We start from the raw sequence: 8,595 nt of genomic DNA, 5'->3' as shown, positions 1-8,595 counted from the left end.
TGCACTTCTGGGGTACAGTGTGGGGTTTTCACATGCAATCTGAAATACTTCCATCAAACTGGTCAACACAGCCTTCATGTCATTTTCTCAGTTATTGTTTTGAAAATATTGTATGGGATTTAGAAAATCATTTTCTCAAGATTGCCAATAATGAAATAAAAATCTTGACTCCCCAGAGCATTCATTTACGAGATGGAATATAGTACTTGATATTAATGGACAAGCCCTTGTAACTGGAAAATGACTGATTAACTCTTCTCACTTTTATTTTTCTTATCTTTTTTGCTTTGTAATCAAGTGATAAGACATTGAATAATAATCCCAATGCAGTCATAGTGTTGCTACTACAGGTTTTACCAGGTACCAGAAGATTTCTTTCCTGTACATGTAACAAATGCAATTAAATGAAACAAATGCCAGTGGAGATTTTATCAAAAAAAGTCTAGTATACAATTTCTTTTTTGTCAGTACTCTGGGACTCCATTTTTATAGGAGATAACTCATAATAGAAAATCAGTTTATATAATATTTTTCTTTTATCAGAGAGAATAGAAAGCTATATAAAAAGCATGAAATTAACTAATGCAATAGCAATTAAGTTGTCATCACATTATTACAGTAAAACAATATTTGCCCTCAGTGTGTACTCTTACAAGAAGCAAAAGCTAAAGTGAAAACACATTTAGACAATTGAGCAAATAAAAAAATCATCTGGAGACTCTGAATTCCTAATCCCACTCTCCAGTCCTCACCCATCCCAGTAGATGCCGAAAAGCATAACTGATCCCTGTTTGAGAATTGTGTTGATAAAAGCCAAAAAGCCAAAGAGAACCCCATTGCAACAAATTTGGATTATTATAGAATATACAACTGTTGGACATACCAGGAATTGATAGATGCTTGGTGATATGCACCTATAATTAAATGCTTTTAAAATATGGTAATAGTAATTTAGTTTTTGATACATTCCAAATATATAAGTGCAATATAAGTTTTAAAAGGCTTTCATATGAATATAAATTTTGCTTTTCACACCAACAGGAAGAAGTAAAACAAAGACTTGAAAAAGGTTGCTCTTTATAAATGCCTAACTCTTTGAATGTATAATCAGTGGTTCCAAGGTTTACAAATAGATATAATTTCCAACTCATAAATCAATGTGGAAGTTGCATTAAACATGTTCAGGGTCCAGGAAAGCACTAGAAAAAAATTAAATGACTGTGGGAAATAATCACATGAATACAGCACAATGAATGACTGTGCCACGAGTGCCTGGGGCTACTACTATGTACATGATCCTTTTTTTATTTCATTAAAGGTGATAAAATATCTAGCAAATAGACAGTTTCCTTTTAGCTTATGTACCATAGATTATTTCCTTGTTTATTATGTATTTTCTATTATTTAGGAAATATTTTAACCTAAACTTCATCACTATGCTATAAAGATAACATGGTAAATATTAAGAAATATAGACTTTAAAGGTAGTTTCATATTAAGACAAATGATCTATACATATTTTGCTTTGGAATCATGAGATGGATTCAAAGGTATACTGATGCTTAATTATTCTATTCAGCAATTAGTGTGATAGTAGGTTTTAAAAAGCATTCCTTCATAAATATACTTTCAAAAGGTTTCATACCTTAAAGCATCAGAAAATGGGCTAGTTTATCGTTCTTTCATTGTCCTGTTTGTGGGGCCTTAGTTCCAATAGGACTCCACATTCCCAAGCTTCAGAATGAATGATTCTGTGATCTACATATATAATCTTTTCTAATTGACTCCAATTTCAATACGATTTCCTCTATCATCTTTGATTGAATAACTTCTAATGAAATTTTACTGTAGTATTATTTAAACTTCTAGGAAAATCTTTTTTCATCTAAAATTGTGTACTTTATTTTAAAATATGTCACATACCCTTGTCACTATTTCTAATATGTGTTCCATTAGTTATATGTTGAAAGCTAGAATGCTCATAATATGTACAAACTCATGTCTCTTTCCATTAGCACTCTAACATCTAATTAGTATCTATAATTTGATTTGGAATAAAAGTAAGGAATGGTCTATAAGAATAAAACAAAAATTTGGTTGTCTAGACTTCACATCGTTTGTCTTCTGAATTATCCTGACAGCTTTCACACTGTCTGCTACAGACTGTTCTTTGAATATACGACAGCTGGTTGGCATTTCTTTTTTTCACCACATAGAACAATGTATCACTTCCCTCTGTCTTCCCTGATTTCAGGTGAAAAGTACATTATTATTTGAATTGGTGCTTCTCTCTAAATAAGATATCATTTCTCTGGTTGTTTCTAAAATATTTTCTTTCTCTTTAGTTTTTAAAAGTTTCTTTAAGAACTGTTTTTTATGTGCATGTCTTTTACTCTATTTCAGACTCACCAAACTCCTTAAATCTATAAGTCTATGTCTTTCTCCAAATGTGGGACGTGGTCTTTTTTCTTTGAATATTTGTTTAGCCCCACTCTTTTACTCCTCCTCGTTGAGATTCCTATAGTGAAAGTGTTGGATCTTCGTTTTTGTGTAATAGGTTCGTGGGGCTTTTTTCATTTTTTAAAAAATTATTTTTGTCTGTTTTTCAGTAGGCTCTTTTAAAAAATTATATCAGCATACTTTATTATTTTTCATTAAATCAAAACTGCATATATTTATGGGATATAATGTGCTGATTTGATATACAGTGTGGAATGCTTATATCAAGCTGATTAACATAACCGTCACCTCACTAACTTATTTGCTGTAGTAAGACATTTATACTCTACCCTTAATAGTTTTGAATGTACCATTGCATTGTACACAACAGGTGAGGTCCCACCAAATACTTTCCCTCCTCTGCCCGCCTCCCTCCCCTCTCTTCTCCTGCCTCTTTCCTCCTTCTTTCTGGACTATAATTGTGTTTTATCACTTGTATGAATGTGTAGGTTATACATATAGTCTCAATGACTATTGTGTTTTCAGAGGTCTTACAGTGCTTGTCTGGTCTGCTCCATTCATGGAGCTACTGGGGCTCCTGCTCAATTCCAGCAGGTGCTACCTGGGTTGTCCAAAGATATGAGCTGGAAAAGTCCAGAAAAAAATGGTTGTAGCTCACTTTCTCTCACTGTTAGAAGGCCAGAAGACATCAGTGCCATTGCCACTGACTCTAGGTGTGGGTGTAGTTGAGTCTTTGTCCAGGATGACTTATGCTAATGCAGTTGTAAATCAGCCCCTTCTTTGCCCCAAGTGTGACAGGTCCCTGTTGCTGCTGCTGCAGCTACAGATCCTTCACTGTTGCCCTGGGTAGAAATCAGGAAATGAATCTTCCCAGTGTCCCTATTGGCCTATCCGTTTAATCAGAGAAAGCAGAGTTTTCATGTTTTGTTTTTGTTTCTTCATGCTTCTTGGTACTTCAGATTTGCAGACTTCTCTTGCACCTAGCCTCATATACTAGAAATACAACGAAAACCCAAGAAACTCACCATACCGTCATTCCTCAAGTGCTGACATTCCTAAATAATCCACCTTCTTCCGTTTACTTTTCATAGTCCTTTCATAATCACGTGTGAGTTATGTTAAAAGTATTCATCTGTATTTAGAGAGTAGAAACCGAGAAATGCACGTGTGTGCCATCTGGTTTCAGAACTAGAACTATTTTCAACATAGCAATCAAACTTACCTTTCTGAAGCATCAATTGTATAAAGTTTATCCTTTTAAAACATAAAGCAAAAGTACTCTTGTTTATATCAGCCAATACGTCCTCATTTCACACATATTAATAATCTTTGCTCTATATATTTATGGTGATCTGGTCCCAAATTATCTTCCAGATCTCATCTATTACTCCCCTTTATCCTGTCCTGAATTTGAATTTTTCTATGCTAGCCACCTCCAACTTCTTCCTTTTGAATTCTCACCTCTGGGTCTCTGCACTTCCTACCAGATATTTGCATTACTACTTCTTACTTCATTCGCATTTGATTACAGGCCATCTTCTCAATGAGGTCTTCTCTGGTCACTCTATTTTAGATATTATTTATTCTTTTTTGCTGTGACAAGCTTCTAAAACCTCTTGAGTTTCACAGTATCATCTTTTCTAAAGAATCTCTGTTAAAGGTGAGGGCAAGGTCTTTACCGTGGAAATCTTAATTTATTATAAGAGTTGGTTAAATAAATCAATAATAAAAGTTTTGTTAATATAAATTTTTAGCATTTTTAATAAATATTCTTCTCTTTAACAATTGAGTACTTGGTAAAGGAATAGTTTGCTAAGAGATATCATAATTGTTAATTATCAATTATACAAAGAACAACAACAAAATGCATTCAGTACTGACACCCCCTTGTGAGTTTTCTTCAAGAGGCTGAGGGAATTTCAGTGTGTTGGGGGCTTTTTGATGATGTTCTTCTTTCTATCATAGCTTGCCTTTTCCATTCCCCTCATATAAAAGCATCCCCAAAGTTTTGTACATTCTTTATAAGGTATATTAAAACTACCTACCCTTTGTTTTGATTTCCATGACCGTCCTCCTGGTTTAATTCCATACCACTATTACCTGGGTGACTGCCATGGCCACTACACATTCCAAAGTTTTGTGTCCTCTTTCAATATATCTTCCAAGCCTCCTTATATGTCTATGTTTAATAACTTGTCTTCATTTTAACTCTAAGACATATTTTCTTCATGAATAAACTTTTAAAATACTTTTGTCTATTTTGTCTTCCATTTTATAGAGTAACTCAGACCAGGCTTCCTAAATATAACTTATTTCCTTTTTTTGTCTCTTACATTTTTCCCTGTAATATCAAATTTCCTTTGCTACAATTTTTCTTAGCACCTCTAAAAGGATATCCACTATTAATCTTACAGGATTTTATATTCAAATCCTTCTAACACTTTGTGGTTTTAGTGAAAATTTCATTATGTATATTTCATTTGGATTTGAACTTATTTCATTGCTAGTCAGTGATACCATGATCGAACTCATTAGTGAATTGTTTAACTCACCTAAGCCTTCAGTGTCTAACACATTACTTTCAATAAAACCTATACTTCAGAAATTGAATTGCCTTGCTCTATTGAAACCTATATACTCTTTAATGGTTTCTTGTTTCATAAAATACATTTTCATTTTAGAAAAATAAATGTTCCATTTTGTTTTCAATTATACAGTAAAATGGCTTTAAATAATTTTCAGTAAAATGAGGATTCTTTACAAAATCAGTAGGCTTGATTTTATTTTAGCTTATTACTAATCAATAAAAATGGCACCTATGATTGGTGTACAGTGGGTTTACTTTTGGTCTCATTTTTATATAAGCAGTATAAAGAGATCTTCTAATGTTTATTTTTAATTGCTCAATCTTGAGACAAGTTCAATAATGAAATAAATTTGTTCGTCATTGGTATGTATGTGGGAGACATGGTGCGTAGAAAATGTGGTTTATGTTCACCTGTGTGTGTGTAAACACAGGTATAGTTGTGCATGTAAATATATGTGCATTTTTACATGTATAAAGAGGTGCACATATATAATGTTATAAATAAATACACTTTGTATATATATATATATACACACACATAACACCTGTGTACATGTGTGCATCCATGCACAGATGCCATTAAAGTGAATTTTTCCTAAGTTACATAAATTTGTATTTCAAAATACTTTCTCTGTGACCTATGTATAAATATTGGAGGAAGTTTACTCCTGTATCCTGTGTTTTTACACAGTTAAAAACAATATTTGAATCACTTTTGGGCACAAGAGTTTTCTTTTTTTTTGAGACAGAGCCTCAAGTTGTCCCCCTGGGTAGAGTGCTGTAGCATCACAGCTCACAGCAACCTCCAACTCCTGGGCTCAAGCGAGTCTCCTGCCTCAGCCTCCCAAGTAGCTGGGACCACAGGTGTCCACCACAATGCCTGGCTATTTTTTTTGGTTGCAGCCATCATTGTTCTTTGGCAGGCCTGGGCTGGATTCAAACCTGCCACCTTAGGTGTATGTGGCTGGCGCCCTAGCCACTTGAGCCACAGGCGCTGAGCTGGCACAAGAGATTTTAATGACTCATTTTATGGCTTAAAAAAAAGAAAAAATAGTTAAAAGTGTTCCAAATCTAAAAACAAAAAGATAAAAAGAAGAAGAAGAAAAAAGTAAAAAAACTGATCGTCTGAGATTTGATATGGTCATCAGTTTTATCAAAATTATAACACTGCTTTGAAAAGTATAAATCTTCTCCCTTAATTTTGAGATGTATAGCTAGCAGATAGGGGAAAACTACAAAGACACACTCAGTTAAGATTCACCTAATTTGAATTCAAATTATTAAAATAATGCATGGATGCATTTGCTTAACTACTTCCTTTAAAATGTAGCATTATCCCAAACAATAAAAAACAAAAACAAAACAGCATTGTTACTTCATTCGTGGTCTCAGAAGAAATTGAAATGTTCCTGATGTGCTTCTGAGAATTCTCCTGGTAAATTTTCATGGGAGTTCCCAGTAGAGTTAATCATCGTGAAGAGAAGACCTATGGTAGAATTCAAAATTCATGTTACTAAGAACTTTATGAAGATTAACAAATTCTTCATAATGAAATTGTTTATCATAAAATTCATTGTTCATCATAAAATTTATATTTTGTGTTATAAAATATCTGAAATTGTTTATCATAAAATTTATATTATATATGTTATAAACTATTATAGCAATGTGTAAGATTAGAAATGGAGTACATGCGTAGATTTTTGTAATAGCCAACCTTCTGTCCCTAGCAGGGAAGAGTTCAGCACATACAATAATGGATTGCTTGCTTATTCCAAAATGGAATAATTTTTATAGACTTGCTCTCATCAGAGGCATTTACTACTACCTGAATGATAATTTAAAAAATATACATAAAATCCAATCACATTTCTATAGTTACATTTACTAAGAAATTGCAAGTGACTTGAATACACTCCATAGCATTCTGTATTTGTTTATTCCTGAATATATGTATATGTCCATAAACCAACATTTTCCAAATATATTTTACAGCAAACAAATGCCACCAACTCTAAAGATGTATTGAAAGCTGATAAATACTGGGCTATATCAAGTTAACTGAAATGTTAGGGGTCTTTATTATGTCATTGAAATTCATGAATGTTTAATAGTCATCATATTTTTCAAATGCATTGACTGGGAAAAAATTTGTCTTCTTCTTCCCATAATGCCAACCATTATGTCAGTGAATAAGTATTCTGCAAAACCAGTTGCAGAAATACTGTCTTCAAAAAATAGCCTCATATACATAAATGTTTTTCAGGTTTTTTTTTTTTTTTTGTAGTATTTACTTTGGAGAGCAGTGGAAACCCTTCAATGACAAAGTGTACTCACACACGCACACACACGCATACACAGAAGCATTTACACTCACTTACTATTCCTCTGTGGTCATTATTCCATCTATTCTCTAAATGTTTTGTCTGGATTCTACTAGTTTTATGCTTTTTTGGCGCTTGGCAAAACATCTTCCGATTTTAAATTGTTTTCTCTTAATCAGGGAATGCATAACAATTTCTTTTACAAGTATTAGCACATCCTTTTAAGAGGAGTACTATAAAGCTTCTTCTAGGTAAGGGTGGTCAATAGTTGTATTAAAAATTTGACACTAACATTGAAAAGTTATGTTGGTGGTGTTAAGAAAGCTAACTTGAAGTCCTGACTGTACTTCGCTTTGTAACGTTGAACAAATATAAAATACATAACCTATAAAAACCTTACTTTCATTATTTAAAAGGGCATCATAATAATAACAACCATCTCATAGAGTTCTTATGAGTTATATATGAGGTGATGCATAAATATCCTCTTCATAGAACCCAGCGGACCACATAAAAGCAGTTCACAAATGATAACTCGTGTTGTCTATCTGACTATTCTTTTAAGTAGTATAGCTAGAAATATTTTAGAGATCATTCAGTAGCAAAACCTTCCTTCAGAGCCCCAGAAGACTTTATTTCTCAGTCATATAGTTGCAATATATTTTATAAAAATGATATGATCAGCATCTGTCCTGCAATATTTCTATGTTCTCCTTTCTGGACAGTGACCACGTACAGTTTGTCCATATTTTGATCTCCAACCTCTCTCCTTGTACTTGACCTATAATGAGCATTTAAAATTATGGGGAAAAATAAATAAACAAGACATAAATGCATAAAGTGCTGAAAATCTTGTAAAGAGGAAATTATTCTAACCTGTTTCAAATCTAGTGTATATTCACTTCCCGTATCAGGTTTTCCTTTTTCAACAATGTAAGAAATAGGATTATATGAAATGTAAATAATTCCCCCCTCCTTCTTCTAAAGAAAGACATTAAATATACATGGTTTTATTAGCAAAAAATACTCATGATGATGAACTCTTTCCTTTCATTTACAGGTTAAAAAAGTATATTTCACTTCTCACTTGTTACATTATGAAATACTATGTATTTAAATTATAAAATTTTATAAATTTTTTGCCTACCTGGTTCACATTTTGTTGATTTTAATCTATCATAGATATTTATGATAATTTCAAGAGATCTCTCTTTCATAATATTT

Source organism: Otolemur garnettii, unplaced genomic scaffold, assembly GCF_000181295.1.
Source record: "Otolemur garnettii isolate 467f Iridium unplaced genomic scaffold, OtoGar3 scaffold00195, whole genome shotgun sequence".
Taxonomy (NCBI): domain Eukaryota; kingdom Metazoa; phylum Chordata; class Mammalia; order Primates; family Galagidae; genus Otolemur; species Otolemur garnettii.
The sequence above is the reverse complement of the archived record's forward strand: the minus strand, read 5'-3'. Positions refer to the sequence as shown.